Source organism: Elaeis guineensis, chromosome 7, assembly GCF_000442705.2.
Source record: "Elaeis guineensis isolate ETL-2024a chromosome 7, EG11, whole genome shotgun sequence".
In the NCBI taxonomy this organism is placed as follows: Eukaryota; Viridiplantae; Streptophyta; class Magnoliopsida; order Arecales; family Arecaceae; genus Elaeis; species Elaeis guineensis.
In genome coordinates, this window is record NC_025999.2 from 74,382,850 (window position 1) to 74,409,390 (window position 26,541).

Here is a 26,541-nt window from a genome sequence, read left to right on the forward strand (position 1 = left end):
TTTCATAATTTTAATTCTCTATGTGGATGATATTTTGCTAGCAGGTAATTCGATAAGTTTTATCATCGGTGATTGTCCTCTAATTGTGAAATGAAAGACATGGAAGAGGCTGTATATGTGCTTGGACTTGAGATCATAAGAAATCGATCAAAGAAACTACTAGCCATATCTCAAGAACCATACATCAAGAAGGTTCTTGAATGTTTCAATTGCAAGATTACGATCCCATTGATACAGCAGTATAAGATCCTAAGTCAAAATTTGTGCCCTAAGACTCTAGAAGAATGTAAACAAATGAGAAAAATCCCTTACTCCAGTGCTGTTGGGTGTCTTATGTACACTATGATGTGTACTCGGCTTGATGTCTGCTACATCGTTGGCTTGGTTAGCCATTTTCAGTCAAACCTTGGACCAAAGTACTGGAAAGCAGTCAAAAGAATTTTGAGATATTTATAAGGCACGATAGATTTTTGCTTATGCTATGAAGGAAGGATTTGTGCTTGATTGGACGTACTAATGCTGATTAGGGTGGAGACCTAGATGAGCACAAATCAACCTCAAGATATGTATTTTTGCTTAATTATGGTGCCATATCATAGAGTAGTAAGAAGTAAACATGCATGACTTTGTCAACTATGGATGCTGAGTTTATAGCATGTACTGCTGTCACACAAGAAACAATTTGGCTTAAAAGACTCCCATGCCACTTAGAAATTGTCCTTGATGCGCATAGACCAGTTGATAATCTTTTATGATAGCAAGCAGCAATTGCTTATGCTAAAGATCCAAAGTATTATGGTAAGACTAAGACTAAACACATAGATATTAAGTATAATTTTGTTAGAGACATTATGGCACAGAAAGTAGTATTGCAGTATATTTCTATGCAACATATAACTGCTAATTTTTTAACAAAACCAATTTCTAGAGATGTGTATTTGTCTCATGTGAAATCTTTAGGATTGTATAGACTATAATGTACTATTGTATTTATAGGCTGTTTTAGTGATATATATATATATATATATAATCTTATTTTCGTTTGTCTTGCAAATTTACTAGTACATACACACATGAATTTTACAAAAAGTATGTCATCAGGCAAAAAATTGGCTTACTCATATAAGCAATCGCCCCAAGCACTGGGAGAGTGGGTTGTGATAAGATATGACGTGCTCAATAATGAATGAAAGCAAAAGAAGCATGTAACGTTATATGTCGTCTTGACAAAGATCAAGATGAGGTTCATGACAACAATAGACTGAACATGATTCTTACTATCATGTATGTCTGAGGAGAAATCGGTTGCAAGAACTTGATTACTCGTAGGTAAAGCAAGTTAATAAGATCTCAAGCTAGTCACAAATAGTAAGATATTGTAATTGAGCTAAGATCCATATGGTGGTATATTTATATTTATAGACATACACTCTTCTGTAGATGAAGAAAACCACCATAACATGTGTTTATACCATGCGTTTGAGACGACTGATAAGGAAGGTGAGTGAGAATATTGATAGATATTGAATCCCTACTTCCTCACTATATGAGGTTTTTGAGGCTATGTGTACATAAACTGGCCTCACATTATGCCTTATGAGACTTTCGATTATATTGTAAAGTGAGGTGTAAATATTTACTATTTTATCATGTTATCTAAGGTCATATATTATTCGACTTTACGGGATATGTCTAGGAAAGCAGTTCACATGAAACCGAGCAATATGAGTGTGATTGGAAGACTATTTTTTAATTACATCTTTATATGTATTCTCTGGCTGTCCAATTATGTTTACTTGCGAAAAGTTTGAACATAATTGTGGATACACGATGAGAATGAAAAGTCAAGTATAGTTTTTGAGAGATTAAGCATACTTGGTCTGATGTAATAAAATAAGTCTAGGACACTACGAGACATATTTATTTCATCAAAGTATTTACCTTTTTGGGATTTAAAGCTACTGTGTCATCCCTAATAGATGTATGGTTTAAGCTTCCTAATATACGTGTGCTCGCTAGTCAGACGATTCATTTTTTTATATGAATTATTTTCTATGATAATGCAGAGAGTTGTGCTTTGAGATGTGTATGACAGCGAGAAACCCATCACGTGCAAGTAGGAGATGTTGGAAATATAAATTTCTATGTAACCGCCGATGATGGGCTTATTAAAAACTCTCCACTATTTGGATAACTATCCGGTATTTTGAGTAAAAATGGGAAGTTGTTTCTTATTCCACCGTAAATAACTCTCAAATATTTAAGTAAGAGTGGGAAGTTATTCCTTATCTCACCGTTACTGCAAAAGATAGTTATCTCTTGGAGATATCCGATTAAAAAATATGGTACGATGGACAAAGCACAGATGTTTTTTTTGGCTCTCAAACTTTCTCAACAACATACCCAGGAGCAAATGGATTTGAGTGGTGGACAAAAAGGCATTTATCCATTCATGATTTATGTCTGACTGCGAGCATATTGGCTGATTAGTGATTCCCTCCACACAGTTCCTTGGGGTAACGTATTTTTAAACTTAAATATTTGGAATTTATGAATTTTTGAGCACCATAATTAAAATAAATAAATTTATTTTTAATTATCCAAAAATTACTTCACTAATGAATTCATAAAATACAGGTTGCTGATATATATGAGCAGATGTTCTCAATGTCCTTACGTTTCTCATATATGTATTTTTCTTGTCATCTACTTTCACCATGCTTGGTTAGGATTGAATTTCAACTTGACCTAACAATATTGTATTAAAACCTTGAGTATTAATCAGATATATGGTTTGACTGTAGGTATACTATTATTTTTGATCTGACAACTCATTCCCCCATTGGATACCTTCACAGGTACAGCTTTCTTTTCTTACCCTGAATAATTGAACTTATATCTTTCTGCTTACTGTTGAATATTGATTCTTGGTAACCGTTCTATTAAAACGTCAAGGAAGTTCTTTTGGCTGATCTTTTATGGTTTTCTATTTGCAGTATCAAAGAAGAGCACTCCGATACAAGAGAGGTTGCTGCTTTAGATTTAATATTTTAGTGATGGGCTTCCCTTGTGGTGATGCTCAAGGTAGAGCAAATACCTTTGAGCTGCAAAGCATTGTTTACCTGGGCATGTAAGGATGGATTGTTTTTGTTTGGGGAACATAAATATGGACCTTCCCGATAGACAGCATGAACATTGATGAGAGTTTTTCACTTAAACAGTATACTTTAATTCTACTTGCAAGTACAGAACTGCCACAACAATGCATAAAGCCTGGGATGTAGCTAAACATGCATCGAGGGAGCATGTCTGTGTTCGTATTCCAGATGATTCTATCTGTCAAGCCATATTGCAAAAATTGGACGCACCTTTGGTTTGCATAGGGTTAGTTGAAACTATTAAAATAGCCAGAATATATTCTAGGTCTTTCAAGCTATCATTTCATAGAAAAGTGATGTTCAACTTGTCTACTGGGGGTCTCCACTGTCCCTAGTTGCTTGCTGATTGTGTCCATTTTCCTCAGTGTACGATGGCCTGAAAAAGGTCAGTGGATGTTAGATCCTGTTACCATCACAGGTACCAAACTACCTATGAGCCAGAGGCACGGGCTATAACTTTCCTTGAAGTGATGTTATATTTAAATGAATAGTATGTTCTGGGTTTGTTTCTTTTTAGTTGTGCTGTGTCCTGTTGCTCTGATATTTATTTATGTTTGCTTTTCTGTTCAAAAAAATTGCTTCTCTGTAATTACTTGGATCAAAGCATCAAGGAAGGATTTGGAAAAACTGAAAAGCTTTCTTCAGTAGAGGATTTAATTCCTTGATATAGATGGATGATGAGCAAGCAAACATAAAGGATAACTACAGTGAGATGTTATTGGAGGAGAAAATTTGTGATTGTTGAACCTGAATTACCATTTAGTTATCAAGATGTTAGTAAAATGCAGTAGTTTATATGCTGGTTGCTGTAAAACATTTTCCATATCTGCCAATGTGCACTATCTAGATTTTAAAGGGCTTCTTTGCTTCTGTTGAGAAATCTAAATTAGTGTTCTGAAAATTGTGTCATATCAGGGTTGTTTGATGGACTAAAGTTATGCTTTTGCTTAGAAGAGTGGATTATAAAGTAGTTTGAACTTCTAATCATGATCAACCTAGATATTGCAAACAATGACATTTTTCATTTTGGATTGAAAGAAAGTGGTCTGTACTGTTGAGGTGTGGAAAGGGATATAAATCAGATCTTAAGGTTTATCACATGATGCAAGAGTAGAAACTTCATAGGTAAAATATAACCTACAATTGAAATGTTCCAATTTTAGGGCTGTCAACTGATTCAAGCTCTACTCACAGACGAAATGTTTAGCTCGATTCTATGCTTGAATAAGCCTGGATTGATTGTAAATAAACAGAGCTTAATCAGAGGTTTTAGGCTTGAAAATAAATTTTTGTTGACCAAGTGCCTATTCCAAACAATAGTACATTCAGTTTATGTTCCAGAGCTGTAACATGAAATCCGTCACTGCAATTCAGTTTTTCTTATTGAAACCAATTTCGGTAAGCATCTCTGTTCTATTAAGTCTATGATGTTGAAATTTCATTGCTAATCATTTCCAATTTTTAATTTAGGACAAATCTTGGGCTTCTGCCTTTCAGACACTGTTTGGAATTTGAATGTTACATTTTTGTATTCTATGAGATTCATATGAATGCCCACCTGGCTTATGTATGCATTTCCAAGTTCTAATGAACCATATATTCCTTATAGCAGTTGACCTTGGACTTTGAATATATTTAACTTCGAATATATCAGAGTGGCTGATCCATCCACCAGAACTGATATGACTGGAGCTTATCCAAAAATCATTTGGCAAAGAAAGGTATTATGTACATCCATGATTCAACAGTCGTTCCTCTTTTGGCTTGCATTTTAGCATGTGACTGATTACATTTTCTTTTCTAAATAAGATATCTACTTTCTGTGATCAGACCAGATAATGACCAGTCCAGCAACTTTGTATTATATGGACTTTCAGGAGATAGCTCTGACTCTTTCTGTTGGCATTGTTTTGTTCTATCATTCTTTGTTATTAAGACTTTTCTTAGTTGAAGATGTTGGAATTTGGTGGTAGGTACTTCTTGTGCATATGCGCTGATACCATTTTGTTAAGGTGGATAGAAGAGTATCAATCACATATGATAAGAAATGCTTAAGAGAGGAGAGGAACAAGATCATAATTCATCTTCATTTCATATCCAACTCTTGCTACACACTCAAGAAATCACTTCTGTTTATACTACTCGCAAATACATTAACTATTAGAGTTTTATGACTCTTTGATCTCCACAATACATTAATTAATATCTCACACACTTTTGTAAGAGATACATATTTCTAAACTTCTCACATATATTTTTAGAAGTCACAAACACATTCCTAGACATAAGTTCATGTACCCACATTTAATACATTTTTTGTACCTAGACATGTATGCATAATCCACTCACATGGTTCAATGTGTTTTTTGATAACAATAAATTCATGTTTATCTTCCAACACCCCCTGTTAAACATGAATTTTTTGTTTAACTTTTTTCTTCAGCTTCTCGTAACTAGTGTACATCCTGAAGAGAAATCTCTGACAGCTAAAACATGTCTTCAGAATAAATATTCTTTCTTCCTGTCATAATTGCTGTCGAATCTCTTGGCACCATTTTCTAGTATCGCTAGCTTCTCTTCCAATGCATCACATTTCTCTACCACTTTCTTATGCATGTTAGTCAGTTCTTGATGGTCATATTTCAGATCATATAGTTTTTGTAGTTCACATCTCTTACTATATAGTCATACATAGTTTTGAGATGCCTGATTGCTTTTAACATTGCTTCTTGCTCCGCTTCTTTCTTTGTACTAGCTTAACCTCCATAAATCACATGTTTTCCATATCCATCATCAAGATTAGTATAACCCACAAAAGTAAGATCATGGTCTGATCCATACTTTTCACATAAAAATGAGATTGATGATAAATTTAATTTCTCAAGCAAATCTTTGAGTACAATTTTAATTGAGATTATTACAACAGTTGATATTACCTTATCGAATACATAGTTCTCCATTGTACTTTATCAAAACTCACAATTTTCTTGGCAGTTGCACTTTTTCAGAGACTTTCTTCGTTTCTTCTATGAAAGATTTCTTGTCTTCTTTGCTTGCGGAGTCACTCTTTTCAATTCGTACTGTTTCAACAGGTCTCTATTTCTTATCTTGAACTTGGAGTATCATAAGTTGCAAACTGCATACTCAACAGAACTTCTAGCTTGGAGTTTCCTACTCTAACTATAGAGAATGTTCTTCCACCTTCACACATCTTCGGATTATACCTTGCTTTGGCTGTTGCCTTAGAACCATGCTGGCTCTAACTATTGCCGTAGGACTATGCCGGCTCTAATACCACTTTGTTGGAAGTTGGTGGTGGGTACTTTTTGTGCATATGCTCTAATATTACTTTATTAAGGTGGGTAGAGGAGTACTCAATCACATATGATAAGAAATGCTTGAAAGAGGAGAGAAACAATATGACAATCCATATTCATTTGATATCCAACTCCTACTACACACTCAAAAAACCACTTCTATTTATACTACTTACACATACATTAATTACTAGAGTTTTATGACTCTTTGATCTCCATAATATATTAATTAATATCTCACACACTTCTCTACGAGACACATATATTCCTAAACTTCTCATACATATTTTTAAAAGCCACAAATATATTCCTAGACATAAGTTCATGTACCCACATTTAATACATCTCTTGTACCTAGACATGCATGATCCCATTCATATAGTTCAATATGTTTTATGATAACAATAAATTCATGTTTATCTTCCAACAGAAGATTAAAGAAAGCATTTATTGACAAAAACTGCAGATGTTCAAGTGTATGATTCAATTAGTTGGAGAACGGTCTTTGCAATGAGTCTATAAATTCTTTTCCTTTAGCTGCTAGGTATATTTATCAATGTGGTATCAGAAAATTCTTGGCCTAGAGATTGTCATCGGAAGATTTTGTCTTTTCATGAAAAGAATGCTGAGGAGGTGGTTTTTATAGCTGAAAATAGTATTTAGATAGAGGGATATCCATTTAACCATGAAAGATATTTCATTAAGTTTAGATGACTTAGGTTTCTGTGGAATTAATCTCTATAATTGTAACAACCTAAAGTTTCATCCAAAAGGACTAGTCATAATGTATTATTTGGGTTCCTTAGTCTTATATAAGCACTTAAGATCTTTTCAGCAAATAATCAATATGGGGACTAAATAAACGCCCCCACTGGCCTTTACATACTCCCTTCATTTATGCTCTAGAATCCTTGTCAGATTGAGGATCCAAATCCATTCAGCTCATGATCAATCTAAATGAACGCATACTGCAGTGTCCTTTGGTCCATATGGATCATGGGTTGGGTTCACTCGGATACTGTTTGTAACAACATAGGATCTCATCCAAAGAGGCTATCCAAAAAATATTATTTAGATTCCTTTATTTTATATAAGTACCCTAAATGCCCTTAGCGAATAACCAATATGAAACTAAACACACGTCTGCATAGGTCCTAGTAATAATTATCTCGCTTCAATACTTTCTCATAAAGTTATTGTTATTTGTATGTTCAATCAGCAAATATTTTCTCCAACCATGTTAGGAATGCCATGGTTCAATGGAAGTTAATCCTTCAAGTGCTTCTTCTACCAGTAAAGAAGAGATTATGAATTTTGATTGTACTGTTCAGGGACAAAGCTCTGGACTGGATGGTAGTGGAAGGCGAAGACTCTGCTGCACAAGATGAGTGGCCATTTTCTTCAATCAGGTTGAAGGTATCAACTAACCAAATGCAAGAAGCTATCTTGCTTTTGGTTTAACTATGTGAGGTTCGCCCTCTTAATCTCAAGGACTGGTCATTACCATAGTATTAAGGAATTTTAAAAAAAGGGATCCGGTATATATCCTTGCAATTTGTAGATGGCTAATTGGTTAACCAGTAGTCTTTGAGTTGAAACTAACATGCATGATGTGGTATGAGTTCCCATAACTTGTTCTGATCTTCGTTATGATACCAAATGTGACTAATTTGAATGAACAGAAACCTTGTGGCATCCAAGTATTCACTACTATGCCATGCTTTTCATTGCATACTTCGGTTTTCATTTACAGCATGGTAGATTAATTGAAAGTTTATTAAACCATGGATGTAATAGTACAATGAGTTTGTGTTCATCAAATTTACATCAGCTTTATGTCAAACTACATAAAACCATTTATTCCTAAATTTGACATGTTGCGTGCCAGAAAAAAACTAAGATGCTTGTGGATCGGTTTGTTTGCTGGTGTTTTCTGCTTTTAATCATGAAAAAGATTCAGGTGCTTTGAAGATGGGCTGTCAAGGGACTTGAGAAGACTATTGTGAATGTTAGCAATTAGAAAGATGTCATGCATTAGTTAAACATATTTTTAAAAGAAACTTTTAGCAGAATAGATGCCACTGTTTCTGATAGATTATGTTAGATTTGATAAACCATGATAGTGTTGATGGACAGCGTGTCTGAAGGTGGATGTGTATTATTACTAAAGAAGCAAACATGAAATGATAACCACAGAGAAGGCACCGGGGTGGGCATCAGCCCATAATGAAGTGACGAGGAACTGTTTAAGATAGCCGGCTTATGTGCAACGAAAAAGGGCCAATAAGAAGAGGGCTTTAGATCTGTGTTATAAAAGCTAGAACATAGAAGGTAAAGAGAGTGAGGGTTGGCAAAAGGTATGGTATGTTTACCTTTCAACAGAGGGTATGAACCAAGCTAAAAATAGCTCTGTAAGCATTAAGGCAACTTCAAAAATGTCAATTTGTGATCAATGTTATTTCTGTTTCGTTTGGTTGCGGTTATGGTAAAGTAACAATGAGATTGCTAGAACAATTGGGAAGCAGGTAAATATGGAGTCTGGTAGTAAAAATCCCACACAAAATTACCAAAATTTGGAATCTAGAATTTAAAGTTCTTGGGTTGTCTGCACTCTGTACCATTGTTTAATCTGAGTAAACTGCACCATTGTTGTTGAGTTCTTTTGTTTCCATTGATTTCATCTATAGTTTCCATTAAATGGAAATAGTTTCTCATGGTTACCCCTCAGACTATCTTCAAACTATTCCCGTTCCCCAATATGTGACATCCTTAAGCTATAAATATCAAACTAATCCTTCACCACAGAGACAATCTCTCAGTCCTACAGTCTAGCATCATGTGTCCAGCATGACAATATCTTCTCTTAGATTACATAATCCAGCAATCAAAATTGTGGGGATACATGACGGGATGGTATCCCCACATGGATCCATGTGTATGATTTGGGACCATGGATGAGGATTGTGATGGTCCCACTGCAGCTTAACCTTCAAAGCTAATCATACTTGTTCTCCTTATGATTGCAGCATCGATCGGGCCCACTGAGAGCACCATGGTCTGTCAAAAGAAGGGCTAATGATGGTCTTAAGACCATGTGAGCATCATCATAAAAAGTTCAGATGCCAATTAGGGTCAGTTGGTGGGCAACATGGGCTGTTTGTTCCCAACGCCCTGACTTTTGTTCTTTGTTCCAAAGCTGAAATGGGAAGGAAGGTGTTTTTATTGGGCATCAGAAGCCCTTGGGTCCCTCTAAGGGCTCAAAGTGTGGTGATGGTGACCAGGCCCACCACCTTTGGACCTCAGATCTTTGATTCACATGGATTGCGAACAAGGGGCAGTTCTGGGTATCACAAAATTCCAACTACCATGTCCCTTATATGGCCATTGGTTATAGCCATGGTCATGGTGGCAACCAGAGGATGGCAGCTGGAAGATTACTTGCCCTTTGGGTAGGGGTGGCAGTTTTTTTGGATTCACCTACTAACTGGTACCGAGCAACCGGGGTGGTTGGTATGTGTACTGGGACAGGGTCAGGAGGCAAAGGGTTGGCACAAAAGAATGGTTGATCTTTTTTCATGGCATTGACCGTTAGATTGCATCCCACAGAGATCTCAAAGCACACTAAATCGTTAATTCTTCCTCTTGCACTGGTCTCAAAGTAGATATTGTGCGATCCAACGGTGATTCGTGCGAAGGAAGGATTCAAGAGGCTAATGGGTTGGATACTAGTTGTGGTCACATGACCTGGTTATTAAAGGGTGATAGGTTTTGGTACCCAAGTCCGTGACCCCTTGATTATGGATTTTGGCTATGTTTACAGCCCCATTTGCCGCCTCCATTCTTGGAGATCATAGTAACAGTCTTTGATTTTTCGAGAGTGCCCTGATAGACTCCTAGGTTTTCTGGACATGTTTAGTATCTTTTCTTTGTTACGAACATAATATCATGGTGGAATAACACATCCTTTTGATAATCTTATTGTGAAAGCCCGGCCCACTAAGCCCTGTAAAAAAAAAAAAAAAAAAACAGAGCAGGAAGACTCCCGATCGGAGTCTTCCTCTTCCCCCGTTTCCGATCAAAAATCGGAGTCCTAGGGCCATTAAAAATCCTAGGACGAACTCTATAAGAACCCCCTCTCTCTCCTCTATGGGTAGACCCTTCAGTCACCGACGATTGCCGGAGATTTTTCTCCGATTTTCTCTTTTGAAGCCACGGCCCCTCGATCTGTGCTCGCCGCGATTTCACGCCGGTGGGGGTCACCGGAGGTTGTGATAAGGTCTCCCTCCTCTCCCTCTCTTCTCTCCCTTCTTTTCCGTGCCTGTGGGCACGATTGTCGGCGATGGGGTCGTCGGATTTTGCTGGAAAAGAAAATTCCTATTTTCGTCTCCTCTTTTCTCCGATTTTCCGGCACCGACGGTCATCCCCGACCGCCGGTGCAGGCCCTCCGAACTCGGGGGAAGGCCTCCCTTGCCGCCGGCCACCGCCGGGCAAGGGGTGGCCGTGAATGGCCGACGTGGGGAACGGGGACCTTTAGATCCCCTGTTCCGGCCAAAGAAGGCCACGGGAAGGAAAAGAAAAAGAAAAAGAAAAGAAAAAGGAAAAGAAAAAGAAAAAGAAAAGGAAAGAAGAAGAAAAAGGAGGAGGAGAAGAAGAAAAAGAAAAGAAAAAGAAAAATATATAGTCAAATAATAATAATAATAATAATAATAATAATAAAAAAGAAAAGAAAAGAAGAAAAGAAAAGAAAAGAAAATATATATATATAAAATAATAATAAAAAAAAGAGAGAAAGTTTCTCTCATCCATCTCTAAAGTCTTTCTCTCTCTAGAATTGGATTCGTTCTCTCTCTACTTTCTCTCTCTAAAAAAAAAAATTTCTCTCTCCAAGAAATCCTATGAATCCCTTATTAGGCTATCTTCTTCACTTCTAGGGACCTATGATCTTAAATCGGGTTAGAGCCAAAGGGAGAGATTTATTGGACTGATCATCAAATCGGTCATTTCTTTATATTATGCAATTTTATTAAAAATATAAAATTTATTAATGATTTAATATTTTAAATAGGACTGTCTGATTCTTTTAAGGAAGATTAAAAGGTCCAGGACGATCGAGGTAAGTAGATCTTATGCTCCTTATTTATTTTTTTTAAATGATCATATTTTTATGCAAAGAATTGATATTGATGAAATCATAAATTTTCATAAAATAAGGATCGGCATATGTGATATGAAAAAGTATGTTTTATTACGATCATTGATTTTATGAATATGTCTTATGAAAATAGCATGATTATAAAGTATGAATTTCATTATTTTTCCATCTATGTATATGTATGCTTTAAGAAAAAGATATAATGATTTCAAAGGCTCTCAGATGGCTATGAATGAATCCCTACAGGAAGGTCGACATCCGGAGCTAGCATCCACATGAAACATGGTCCTGCTAGCAGGTATAAAGTTGGCACATGAATTAAGAACTCTGTCGATTAAGAAATATGGCCCTGTCACGGGTATAATAGTGACCTTAGCACGAATATCTGTGAGCAATGTTTTGAAACATGACATGAATACATGATGAAAATGATTTATGATTCATAATTGTGAAATATACATTATTTATGCATGCATGATGAGCTTATAACTTGTTTTATTATATGCTCTATGAAATATTTATTTTTGTAATAATTGTTATTTGCTAAATGATGCATTATCATAGAAAACTTATGCTTGATCCGGTAAGGAAGCGGAAGTCTACTTACTGAGCTAGTGTAGCTCATATTCTTTTTGTTTTCTCTTTCATGTACAGAGAAATAAGGCTAGGATCGAAGGAAAGAGAATCCAGGCTTGGAGATCAGCAAAGCAAGTTTAGAAATTTTGCTCTAGGAATTCAGTTTATGTTTATGGATTGTAGTCATTATGAATTTTAAGACTTGGATTATTTTATCTCTGAATTTAGATGCTCTGAACCAGTTTTGGTTTAATTAAATAATTGAATTGAACTTTATTATTATATTTATTTGAGATACACCTGTTATTATATTTAAGAAGATGAATTTTGGCTTCGTGTTATCGTGGGTCCATCCTCGGTAGCATGGCCGTGTTATGTCCTGGGTTTGGGGCATGACACTTACTGTGTTGCATCAATGCTGTAGTGGAAAGTATAGACGCATGTTTTTTATGGGATAGTAATTAACTTAAGCTATATTATTCACAATTCTAGTAGATACTGCAGACAATCAACCAGTTCAAATATTTCTACTGAAAAAATTAAAGATACTACTATTTCGAGATTTACCATTGTCTAATAGAAGCACAGGAACCAGATTCATTAACAGAATAAAGAAAGGCATGATCCAATTGGCCAACAAGGCCTTGTTGATCCGGTAGGTGATGTCCTGTGCTTGTTGAAGGTTACGTTTTTCAATCTGTATAGGAGCTTTGGGATTCCTCTACGCATTTTAAGCGTCTCTTATTTTGCTTTGCAACTGTCTCATGTGGGCCATACAGGAAGAAGAATAAAGCTAATGGATGGCTATGATAGTGACAAATCAATGCATGTTTGCTGTTCGGTTTTCTTTTCTTCTCTTTTCTTCCATGAAACTTGATCCAGATCTCATGATTTTGTTTTTATTGAATCCTTCTATCTCTCTCCAAAAAACACCATCTACGAAAGAAAAGAGATTATAAAAGGGAATATATTTCGTGAGGATCCACACGAGCTTATGTTAAGTCCTACATCAATGATGCACTAGGTAGATTTTGAATACCTATATAAATCTAAGAAATCCATTTTATACTTTCAGTTAGTCTTTTCAGATGAGGCATTGGATTGTTATAAATGGTATCAAAGCGAATTTGACGTATAACCTATGTAAGTTAGGATACACTTTGAATCCATAGGTTAGCGAGGATGCTCAAACTTAAATAAGAGGAGTATGTGAGGAATGTGTAGACATGTATTTAGTCCCATATCAACTGATCTTTTTAGATGAAATCCTGATTTATTACATACTTCATGATTATATGTAACTCAATTGCCAATTTGCACGAACCTCCATTATCTAGCAGCTTCAACCCACACAATGTAGGGTCTCCAATCATGCGCAAAAGATGCGTTACAAATATGTATATATTGCTTTAGTTGTATAAGGCAGAATTCTTAGTTTTGTATGACCACGTCACGTGGTATGACAATTGCTGGTGGCTGCCAATGTGGAAATGGAGAGGAAAGACTTTTGAGATGCATGATTCGAGTTTCATTTTTGGAGTTTTGATTTAGTAATAGAATAGATTCTACATACTGGGTTTGTTTGCTTAAATAATGTTGAATAGTGAGACAGAGAGTTAAGATTGGGGTCATGGAATGATTCTTGCCAGCTCAGCCAGCTTGTTTCATGCTATCTAATAGTTTCAATTCGGTTGGATGCGGTTTATGTGATGGGATGATTAATTAAGGTCTGCCAGTGGAAAAATTGATCATAGTTGTATCAATTCTGGATTGAACTTCTTATTACAAAATAGATGCCACGGATTAGGTCATTACGATGACAGCTAGTCCTAATGGCTTTATCTTCAAGAAGGAGATGTAAGGTCCACTAAAATTCTTATGTTGAATCATTGTGAAGATGAGAAACCCAGGCGACTGATCCAAATTTTAGTAACTTTATCAAGCAAACCAGCTCATATGACCCGGTTCAAGATTATTAAGTTGATTATAATATTTGTCTTACTAGTTTGTGTGAAGAAACAAATACATCTCATCAAAAAACAAAAAGGAAAAAGAAAAAAAAAATGTATAAATGCATTTCTTAACATGATCTATCACTGGGAATTTCCCTAGCCTATTTAAGCATAACCAGATAAATCCCTTGTCAGTTGCTTGAACCAAGATTTTGATTATAATTCAGCTTATTTTCCATTTACTCTTTTTCATTCAAGCTGGAAACCAGCCCCCTTGGTGTAAATGTAGTCACATCCACTATTTCAAAATCAATAAACCACGAAAACAAACTTGAAAATCGATGAACTATTTTGGTAATCAAGTCTAATATGTAATCCACCAACATAATCCAATTGATGGACTGGAAAGAACTTGTAATAAAAAAAGCCATGTTTTTTTTCTTTAATTATTACTCTAGTAGCTAAACTTATCACCATCCATCTCTACCTATGTCTTAAGATCACTGCCTTCATATTTATTATAGCTTAATCATGAATCAAATTATTCATATTAATCATCTAAAGAGAGTTAATAAGCTATAAACTTCTTATTAGTGGATGACACTCTAGAGAGGTGGAGTTGGTTGATTAGTGGCAGCGGTGCTCCACTAACAGATGATGCTGGGGAGAGGAGGCTGGACAAATATTTTCAGAAGAGAGGAAAATAGATTAGGAGCTGGGATCGATAGAGACTACTAGATAAGGCTGGTGGCAGAATTTGGAGGTGGAATAACAAGATGAGATGGGGTTTTGGGGGGGGGAGGGTTGACGCTCAGGAGAGGAGAAGGAGAAGGTTGGATAAGGATGCTTGAGAGAGAGGATAGATGAGGAAGAGGAGTTGGGACTGGTGGAAATTACTAGGGTTGAAAGATGAATTTGGGTGGAATAAGGGTTAGGGGGATTTGGTTCCTCACAATGCTAATTTGCGTCATCTTATAAATGGTCTCCAAAAATGTAAATTAGACGATGGAAAAACTTTCTGATGGTAGGTTTCAATAGGAAAAACTATATTGTCCTGAAATGTCTACCACCAAACTATTTAGACAATGGAAAGTGATCAGACTCATTGTCTATTTGACACCAGTCTTAGATGCTCTGATCTTGGATGGAGCATATAATGCCACCAGTTTTATTAGAGTTGTGCAACTCTTCCATCACAATTTCTTCTCTATTTTCAGAGAAATGCTTTGATAGGAATTTTTCATAAGAAAATATTCCTGACTGACTCAGTTGACATTCAGTTTGATTCTATTTGCCTCGTATTAGGCTGGAAACAGCTCACAATAAATCCAAGTTTTTTAGGCCAAATGCAGAGTTTTAGGAGTTACATAAGATTTATTTGATTTTGATGATTTGACCAAGTCAAATCCAACTTTATGAGATCTAGATCCAATAAAATTGTAAGTTTGGGACAGACATCCCACTCATGGTATCTTAAAAGTCTTGGGTGTGCATTGTATCCACGTCTGCTTGGGGCAATCTCACCCTAACTTCATAGTCAAGCTGAACTAGCTTTATATCTTTAAGGCAAACAGGAGACATACCATCCACCTGACCGTTGGGCATGCCAAATCAAATTTTATAAGATGTACACTCAAAATAGTTAAAGTTTGGATCCCAACTCAGAATCCATACTTGACCTGCAGCTCTGAACTGATTGACATTCAATAACCAGCAGCACTCATAAGCATTGGAAATCATTGCCCTTGTTATCCTGGAATTTCCTAGCCATCATATTTTAGAGTTATCCCAATTTTATCCCCAGTAGAACGGAATTTTGTCTTTTATGGCTGTTTGTTTTGAGTTTGCCTCCAATACCATGTTCTATGGCACTGTTGTTGTAACAACTGGTGCCAGAATTTGCTTTACCAAAAAAAAAAAAAAACTAGTGTCAGAACTTATCTTGAAGCGACATAATGGAGCAGGTGTGGATGGTGAAATTATGATAGATTTAAGGAGGTTTATTTTAGATATAGCCCTATAATCATAGGGACGGTCCTCTTTCTAAGATATCGTTGTTGTGATTATGCACTTATGATTCGGTATGTGAGGTATTGTCCATTCTGACTCATAAATCTCAAGATTTTATTTTTAAAATTTCAATTCAAAAGACACCTCACATAGGATGGATGGTCCCTTCTTATATAAACAATATTCTCCTGACTCACAATCAATATAGGATTAATGATGTCTCTTCTCCTACATCACAACAAAACTTATTCTTTTTTAATTTCCTTAGTTTATTATTTTTTATGTTATTTTGGTATTTGTGTCTTGTTCTTGGATTGCAAATTTTAACTATACCGAGAATCATGTTATTCTACATTCTATCAATGCTATAGATTTTGAGATTAAAGATTTATGCACCAGCTTCTTGACATAGATGATGAATTAAGTAATGCACATGGTATGAGAGTCCGGAGTCTTCTTCCGAGGGGTGTTTAAGTGTAGTGGTTCATTGCATTTATGACTTGACGGTGTTACGGAGCTTCCTTTAATTTGTTGTGCCCATGTGTTTGTTGTGCTCTTGTGCAAGCGGCTTTTATTAGTTGAGATTGCCATTGCTGCTTTCTTTAAGGTAAGTTTTTACCGTGTGAGCATGTAATTCTCAATGAGGAAGTGTTGGAGATCGTTGTTGTTCATTATGCTACAATTCTATTTTCGAGTTATCATCGTTCTGAAGTTATCCTTGTTTGCTGTCCCAATACTATCCCAGATGGAATAGGAATTTTATCTTTTTGTAGCTATGGGGAGCGGCAGATTAGGATCGTACTCGGTGTAACTCTTTCCCATGCGGGCATGCAGTTCACAACGAGGAAGTGTTGGAGAGCATTCTTCACTCTGGATTTTATTTCTGGTCATCATTGCTCTAAGAGGATGACATCGAAATAGAAATAGCTATATCTTATGAAGCATTTGATTCGTGATCAAAATTACAATCAAAATGAAAATTTGAATCCTCAAAAAGAGTCGAGATTAGATTTTAGAAAGATTTGATCATTCTTATTCCACTCTGAAATCAGAATTGGAATGAAATTTTCCTCAACCAAATGATCAGAATAAAAATCATACATTTTTATTTCCATTTCTATTTTATTTCAAGCTCCAACTCTCTCCAACCAAATATCTTTTAAAAGTTATTCAAGTTAGTTATCCAAATGCTATCCCAGGTAGAATGGTAATTTTGCCTTTTTATGGCCACGAGGACTTTATTTCCAACACCATGTCCTACCACCATTGGCATAATAACTAGTGTCATAATTTCTCTTAAAGTGATATAAGTAGAACGTGTTAAGATACTAAATTATTTTAGGTATCTATGAAGAATTAAATAAAAATCCTTTAATACATGCACCAGAGAATATCGCATGTGACATGTTTTTTATTTTATTATATTTTTTTAGATTTTTACATGTATACTCTTCTAAACATTCAAATTTGCATGAATATTCTTTCAAAATTGATATTTGTATGTATATCCTCATAAAATATTTATTTTATATGTATATCTTTTTTTTCTTATTTTTTGCATATATATCCATATCATTTAACGTCGTTATAAAATTAATGGTTTAAAATTTAAATGACTACAATATCTTTATGGGTAGATGTGCAAAAAAAAATTATAAGGATAGATATATAAATAGCAATTTTATGAGGATATTCATGCAAATTTGAATATTTATAAGAATATAAATATAAAAAATTTTAATTAATTTTTATCTATTTCATCTAGATGGATTCAGGCCCTCTTACTCCACAATATAGTAACATATTATATAATATAACAATACGATGACGATATTATATAATATTTTATATATTAAAATATTATATTTATTTTAATTTTTGCAAGATAGGATGATTATGTCCATCTTATAATAATATGATATACCTTATACACTTTAAAAAATATTTTTGATAAAAATTTTTAAAATAAAATATAATAAGATTATAAATTCTTATTGTTACATACTGTCTAAATCTATAACCATGTCTATTCTATGCAAATGTACAAGTTATTCATCTAATATCATATTTAGATACTTTTCTTAGAAGCATATTATTATATATTAGAGAAAATATGGATGGTTACGATCTGTTTATTTTTTAAATAAAATAATTTTTATTTATCATTTGATAAAAAGATCATTTAATCTATATAAATTAATAAATTAAATAAATTTATTATTTTAGTTATATATGTTAATTTTTTTATTAAAATAAGAAAAGAATTAACAAATCAAGAGAGGTGTATTTATATCAAGGATTTTTTGCGTGTTTATCTTTTGAAATATTCAAATTTATGTGAATATCCTCATAAAATTACTATTTATATATATATCCTTATAATTTTTTTTGCACATCTATCTATAAGGATATTTTAATCATTTTAATTTTAAAATATTAATTTTTAATGATGTTAGATGATATGGATCCATATGTAAAAAAAATATTTTATGAGGATATACATGTACATATCAATTTTGAAAGGATATTTATATAAATTTGAATATTTAGAAGGATATACATATAAAAAAAAAATTTTTTTTCTAATATCGGACTTAAAGAGAAAACCTAAAAGTGAAATCAGAATGGAACTTCGATTACTATTGAAGTCCATCAATCTTGTGACTTATAAAAATAAACAAATAAAAAAAAATAAAATCTATACAAAACATTAAAGTTGAGACCAAGACTCTTTCAGTGCAACATATGTTGGATGTTCAGTGCACCACATAGCAGCCCACCAAGTCTTCTTCCTCGGTGTTTTTTTTTCCTTTTTGTTCAGAGTGCTATGGACAGATGGCGTGCATCCAGCATGTAACTGTTTGGATTGGACGGGTCATGCTTCTGATGGTTGAGCAGACTGGTTTGCTCTAGCTCTCCTCTCCCATGCCATTCTCTATCACAAAAGAGGCGCATGCAAAAAAAAAAAAGAGGAAATAGGATGGAGCTCTGTGTGTGGTGACTCTCCTCTCCCATGCCATTCCCTGTCATGAGAGAGGCACATAAAGAAAATAAAAAGAGTGAGGAATGGGGCGGATGAAAAAAATCTCAGAGAAGATTTCTGAGAAAAAATAGAAAACATTGATGGCAAAACATGGATTGTCTTATCGATTTCTTTCCACGCTTTAGCCTATGTATACTAAAGAAAAGGTGAGGTGGGGAGTATTTTTTCAATGGATCTATTTTTGATTGCTGCTGCTTTTATTTTTCATCAGGCTTACTGAGGAAAGATTGAAAAGGATGGCAGCAGATAAGAAAAATCAAGTAAAAGGAGCTAGAGAAGGTGATCAAGATTGAAGAGGTTGATAGCCGAAAGGAAATTGGGAAAGTGGGGCTAGAGAAGGTGAGTTTCCTCATCAGTTTTTTTCTCTTCACTATAACATTAGAAACATCGTTCTGTTCTTTGTTAAGAATGTAGGAGGATTGCTGACCATGTTTTGGCAATATTTCACTCCTTCGTTCACAAACATCATGTGAGGGAGGAAAGGGACAAAGGTTATGGTAGCCTTCCTCAAAGTCCATATGAAAGAAAAAAATGCAGCAATTGCTTTGACTCAAGTTGATAAATACAAATAAAAAAATTTACAAAAAAAAAGAGTGCCAGAGTTGCTGATCAGCTTCAACAGCCTTCCAGCGATGAGGAAGAAGATATGGATCGGGGTTGGGAGACATCGGGTGGTGGATTGGTGAGGAGAAAGAGAGAGGAGAAAATGGGTTACAGATCCTCGGTTGGTAGAATTGGGTTGTTGGGTTAATGGATGCAAAAAATGGATTATAGATGATTGGGTTAACAGGTTCAGAAATCTGTTATCGCTCAATATGGGTTGGTGGGTTAACGGATCCAGTAATCGGATTGTGGGTATCAGGTTCATGGGTCGTCGAGCCCGAATTGGTTCTGTTGGGATTAGGAAATAAACTAGGGTTGAGTGTTGAGTTAGAATCAGATTGGGATAAGGGTTATATTCTGGTCGGATGTGATGGTTAGGTTAGGATTAGGGGTTTGGTTAGGTTTAGGTTTAGGATTTTGGTAGGGGTTAGGGTCAAGCTAGAGTTAGGGTTAGGATCAGGGTTAGGCTGGCTAGGGTTAGTTGTTCGGCTAGGGTTTAGGTTAGGGTCAAGGGGCTGGGTATGGTTTGGGTTAGGGTAAGACTAGGATTAGTTACTATTAGGGGTTAGGGTTAGGGTTATGATTAGGCATCTGGTTAGAGTTAGGGGGGCCTACGGTTAGGGTTAGAGTTAGGGTGGGCTTGCAGACCAGGTTGGGTTGGAGAAGGAAACACCAGAAAAGAAATAAAAATAAACAGTTGAGAAGAGAAAGAGAGGGATAGTGTTTGGATCGAAATGAAGAAGAAGAAAGAGTACAGAAAGAAAATAAATAATAAATAAATAATAAGTGAGGGATTATGGTTATGATAGAGTTGCAGGAAGAGTTGGATTGGACAAGAGAATGAAAAAAAAGAGAACAAAGCAATAGGGTTAGGATTAGAATGAAGAACAAAAAAAAAATCAGGTAAGGGATGAAGAACAAAAACAGCACCTTGACCACTCTGCATAGGGTCGGCTTCGGGGGCTTGCATCGCTGTGCCGGCACCGATGGGGAGGAAGGCGATGGTGGAGACCCAGAGGTGGATGGCCATGTGATGGATGATGTCCACTATGTGGTGGGAGAGGCGGGGGAGGACGTCGGAGACAGCCATGGGGTGGATGCTGGTGGAGAGGAGGGAGAGGGAATGGCGGAGGAGGGAGCCAGCGAGGACGATGATGGTGGTGGTTCTGGGGGCAGGGAAAGGAAGCGGGGGGGGGGGGATGCGGACACAGAGTGCGGCTGGTTGGTTGCGGGGGGCGGGGAAAGAAAACGAGGGGGGGCGGCCAAGTCTGAAGGCCGGAGGGGCATCGCCAACAAACGAGAATGTTAGCTGCAGTGGGAATAGAGCCAGGGGGAGATGAGGGAGGAGAAGGGGAGGCGATGGTGGAGGGCGAGGAGCGACCGAGCTGGAGGTTTTGGAGTACACCGGCCATCGAGGTGGGGTTGGGGTTGGGTTCATGTCGGGGTTGAAGCCAAGGGGGGCCGATGGATACTGGAGGGGTAAAGCTGGGAAGGGGAGCACTGGTGGGGGAAGGGGAGGGGAAGGGAAGGATTTTGGGAGCGGCAGTGGTGGTGGTGGGTGAGAGGGGATTAGGGCCCGTGGGAGAGGAATGGGAAGGAGAGATTGTGGGAGGAGGGGTGGAGAGAGTGGGCTGTGCTATCGGAGAGCGGCGGTTGGAGGAACGAAGAGGCTAGGGTTTGGGGATCGGGAGTAGGGGGTAGGATCTAGGGTATGAAGAGATTTTTTTTTTTTGGTGGCAAGGTATGGAGAGAGTTAGAACATTCTGGAAGGAAGTATTTAAAAAAAATAATTTTGCAAAAAATCTCCTCCACTTATTATTTTTACAGAGTAGTCTATCATTTTGTTGTAATTACAAAAAACTCTAAATTATAAAAAATATGTTTTAAAAAAATATTAGTAAAATTTTATTAAATTTAAAAAATATACGTAGATAAAAAAATATTAATTATTTTGAAAAAAAAGACTGCATAGATTCCAAAGTTGTGGTAGTATTTTCAATAATTTTTTTTGATGACTACAAAAATATTTCTTAACAGTAAAAATATAATAATATAATATATAATATTCATCTAATACTATAATAATATAATAGTATAATATTTCCAAATATAATATATATAAATATAATATATTATATTATATTATTATATATAATAATATAATACTATGATAATATAATAATATAATATGTTATTATATATAATAATAAATATTATATTATGTTATATTAATATAAGATATTTACATAATATACCTGATATATTAATATATTGTATTATAAAAAAATATTATATTATAGTATGCTATACTAACATAATATACTATATAATAATATTTGTATAAAATATTATAACATATTATTATAGTATGATATAATATCCTATATTATTATAATATATAATTATTATATCTTTTTACGAGTAAATTCTAAGGTATGTATAAAGTATAGTTTAAAATTTTGTCTAGAATGTAGTTATTGGTGTTGGACCGATGGAATATTTTTTAATTTTTTTTGTTGCATTATTGGCGATCCAAAAAAAATATAAAAAAAGAATAAGCGATATTTAAAAAGTTGATTGTATTAATTAGATGATACTAATTCATCAAAAAAAAATTTGTTTGGTGTTTTAAGATTAATTTTAAGATACTATATATAAATTTATTATATATAGTCCGTGAAACATTCAAAGACCAGCAAAAATAAGTTTGATAGTTTGGGTTATATAAAATTATAATATATACATGCACATATTTGATTTAGAAATTTCATTATTAGAAAAATTAGTTTAAAATTATGGATTATATTTTGTTGATTAATTTTAAGATTTAATATTTAATACATAAATATCAAATATTTAATATTTAATATTTAAAATTATGGATTATTTCTTCAATCATTGTGGTTCATATTTTGTTATGGAACTCAACTCAGTAATAATCTAACAAAATTTTATGATATTCGTATTTTTAATTTAGATGAAAAAGTTATGATAGATGAAGACTAACATGAATGCAAATTCATCAACTGATTAAAAAAATTATATATTATCTTATATTAAAAATTATATATTGATAAAATATCTTAAATTTTTTGCTTTGACTCAAGGTAAATCCCGTTGTGAAGTGCGGGTTACATGCTAATTGTGCATGTGAAGAGAGGCCATCCACCCATATCCCCTCTTCTTTCTTATCAAGCTTCTCTTCATCTATCTCTTCCTTGTTAAGTTGTCTCTCCTTTCTTTGAGGCATTTCTTATTTCCAAGTCTCTTTCTACTCTTTCAAATCCTTTTCTTTCTCATAAATAAAGAAGCATATGGTATGTATTAGGAAGCCGATGAATATATATCATTTGGTTGTGCATTGTATACTAGTAAACATCGTATTCTAGAAAATGTGTATAGATTTACCTATATGTATGTATTGGAACACCAAATAACTATTTTACTAGATGCATATGACCTGGCTATGTAGTATGTAGTGATAAATATCATGTTTCAAAAATTATACATTGATTTATCTAGAGATGTATATTGGGATCAATGTTGGATAGCTATTTTTACAAGAGATGTATAGTACCTGATTATATACTATATATTAGATTATAATCCCATGCGATGCATAGGATGCGAGACATAGAGAGGTTCGAGAGGTCTCAAAACATCAAGGGACCAACTCACACAGCCATAACCCGCACAAACTCTCATAAAATTCATTTTATTTTAATATATTTTTAAATTATTTTTATTTTAGACTATAAATAGCCTCTACTCTATTTTTTATTTTTATTTTATTTGTTAAAGAAGAAAGATCTTTTTTCGTTCTCCAAAGCTCGTCCTCCCATCCACTTTCCCTCCTCTCTCTTTCTCTTGTTGTCATCAGAAAACTCCTCTTGCCTCCACGGCGTCTCCCACTTGCTCCTCCACCATTGCCTCTTCCACCGACGACATCTTCGCCCAGCTACTAGACCCCAATTCCTAGATTGGCAGCACCATCAAGAGCTTCTAGAGTAAGGGTCTCCTTGCTGGGACAATCGGCAGCTCCCGAAAGTGGATGGAGGTAGTGGTGGTGAGGTGGAGTTCAGGTTCATCCACTTTTCCTCCTCTCTCTTTCTTTATCTCTTTCTCTTGCTGTTGCCACAAAACTCCTCTTGCCTCCATGGCATCTCCCGCTCGCTCCTCCACCATCACCTCCTCCACCATTGCCTCCTCTATCGGCGACATCTCCTCCCAACTGTCAGATCCCAGTTGCTAGACTGGTAGCCCCATTGGAGGCCACTTTTTCAAAGTGAGACAAAGAAAGAAAGTCTTGAGAGAGGAGAGAGAGACAGGGGTATGGAAGAAGGGACTTCGACCGCGACAGTCTCCCTAGAGCCACTACTTCAGTCAGCCCAGGCATCGGCCTTGCCGATGAGGCCAAATCGGGTGGGCGCCATTCTAGGTCAAGCAGCAGGCCGATAGGGCCCCTCGATGTTGGTGCGTGAGACCGCAGCATGGCAGCTAGAGTGCCGTGCTAACTAGGCCTGCTCCTGACCGGTGGTGGCACTTGACATCACTTGGAACCTGGCCTTCACCGTAGTATCTATTACAGTTGTTGGGGGCCATAACCCTAAAGCAGCCTAACATGCCAGTCTAGATTTGAATTGCCAGGTATGTGGTCCAGTGCATTATCCATGTGGCGCTGGTTTGGATGGAGTACCGATGGTGGAGGACACAACCACATGAGGTCGAGGAGGGAGGCGGCAATGGGGAGAGGGCACAGGATAGAAACGATGTCGGCTTGGACTGGGAGACATCGATCATGATCGATTTTTTTAAGAACTTTCGCGAGTGCAAGGTTTGAGAGCTTCCATGAGCATTGCGACGTGGCCGATGGAGACTCTATTTTTATCACGTGTCAAATGGAGGCCATACCAACATAGAAACCTCCATTTTAATATATATATACTAGCTTAGAACCCAATGCGATTATGGGATGGGAACCTAAGAAACCCTCTAGTCTCTTCTCTCAAGTACTCTCTTTTCCCATATCTCTAAAAAAGATAATAAAATAAAAAGAAAAAGAAGCGAAAAAAAATCAATGGTGGCAATCCCCTCCTCTTCCCCACTCCCTGGGGTGATCCCCTCCTCTTCCCCACTCCCTGCCCACACTCCCCCTCTGAGTTCGAACCGTTGTTCCTGTGAGAAGAGGTGGAGACCCTTGGACATGGTCGTTCCATCATCGTCGCAGAAGGAGATGAGGAAGGATTAGAAGAAGAGAAGAAGACCCCCAAATCCCTTCTTGCCACCAGTTCCTCCTTCCATCCCACTCAGAGGATGACTCCCCTCCATTCTTTGACCGAAAAGATCTACAGGAAAGTGGTGCAATCCCACACCGACGCGCAGCAAAGGCCCAAAGAATGATGCCCTATCAAACGTCGCCTATTTTCGATGTAGATCCGATTGGAGCCATAGTCTACGATCGGACCTAAAGAGATCTCTAGAGCCAAGATGGTTGAAGGGATGGGCGGAGAAAAGAGATTGGCGATGGCGGTGGCCATGACGTCGGGCCGCACCACGGAACCTCGGAGGCAAGCACTGTTGGGCCGACCTGTGGATTTTTTCAGATTTGGGAGCGACAAGTACTATACACCATCGCAGAGAAGGAAGAAAAATATTGCTGTCTCCATTTTAAATGCCTCTACCGAGAGGTCTTCCACAACCACACGACTCCCCCTCCTTGTTTCCAAACACCCATATATTGAAGGCGGCTCCCCTTGCGTCACCCTTCTCATTGTTCGCATCGAACTCAATGTCACCATCAAGCTCGAGGTCCTCGTCGACAACTCCAACCGAGCGACAACATCACTATGGAGCTTGAGGTCCTCATCCACAACCCTAATCGAACCGCATGTCAAGTTCTATATCGAGGCCGATCGACTCACAACAAAGCTCTTGAGTCTGATTGCGGACATGGCCGTCAGCGAGGTGGTGTTTGATTCGTCGATAGAGAAATGTGAACAGCGCCGGAGGAGCAGTCATGGTAGGAGGGAGATAAGCGGCCCTCTCTCTCTCTCTATCTCTCTCTATCGCTCGGAGGGAAGCACGGATGCAAGATCAGAGTTCTTTTTTTTATTTGTCCACATGGCTTTCTCTCCTTCTTCCTAAAACTCAATGTGCTGCACGGAGGCTTCTCCAGTGAGAAGCTTCCATTTTAATATATATATATATATATATATCATAAATTGCATATCAATTTATGTAGATATGTGTGTTGTATTGTTACTGGATATGTATAAAAAAAATTTTCTGTATATATTGGGAAGCCGATGAGATTACTCTGTAGTTCTGACAGCCTTATCAATATATATATATATATATATATAATAGCTAAGAAACAGGCAACTGAGTTCCCTATAAATGCTTGGTGGGCTCGCGCTGCAGTGTAGTTAATCAATGGTGGCAGTACAAATGGCGGTCAATGACTTTAGACTTGGGAGGAAGGAAGGAAGGAGCAAAGAAGGGAAGAAACAAAGGAATCAAAGAGGGGCATCATTCTCCTCTTCCTGCACTGTTCCCTAGAGAAAGGAGTCTCTCCACACTTTTTTCTCTGCTACAAATTTTAAAAAAGAGACTCCTAAAGAGAAAGGTTAGAGTTTACTTGACCTTCGAGCCTAGGAACAAACAGTTGCACAAGGAAAATAGGGGGGTGGAGAGGAGCTCCTATCCCAATGCACGGGGACAGGACTACTTG

The 26,541-nt window shown here is 36.3% G+C and overlaps 1 long non-coding RNA gene across 8 annotated transcripts; it reads left to right on the top strand.

Moving 5' to 3' along the window:
* Positions 1-2,426: 2,426 nt before the first annotated feature.
* On the top strand, positions 2,427-17,069 carry LOC105036304 (uncharacterized). 8 transcript variants are annotated; one of them, XR_012142876.1, is made up of 7 exons: positions 2,668-2,724; positions 2,805-2,858; positions 2,997-3,084; positions 4,771-4,879; positions 7,807-7,945; positions 11,874-11,925; positions 12,282-12,464. It is a non-coding gene; the product is annotated as an uncharacterized lncRNA (long non-coding RNA). The 8 variants fall into 8 exon arrangements; XR_012142882.1 differs by lacking the exons at positions 11,874-11,925; positions 12,282-12,464 and adding an exon at positions 16,911-17,069; XR_012142879.1 differs by lacking the exon at positions 11,874-11,925.
* The last annotated feature ends 9,472 nt before the right edge of the window (positions 17,070-26,541 follow it).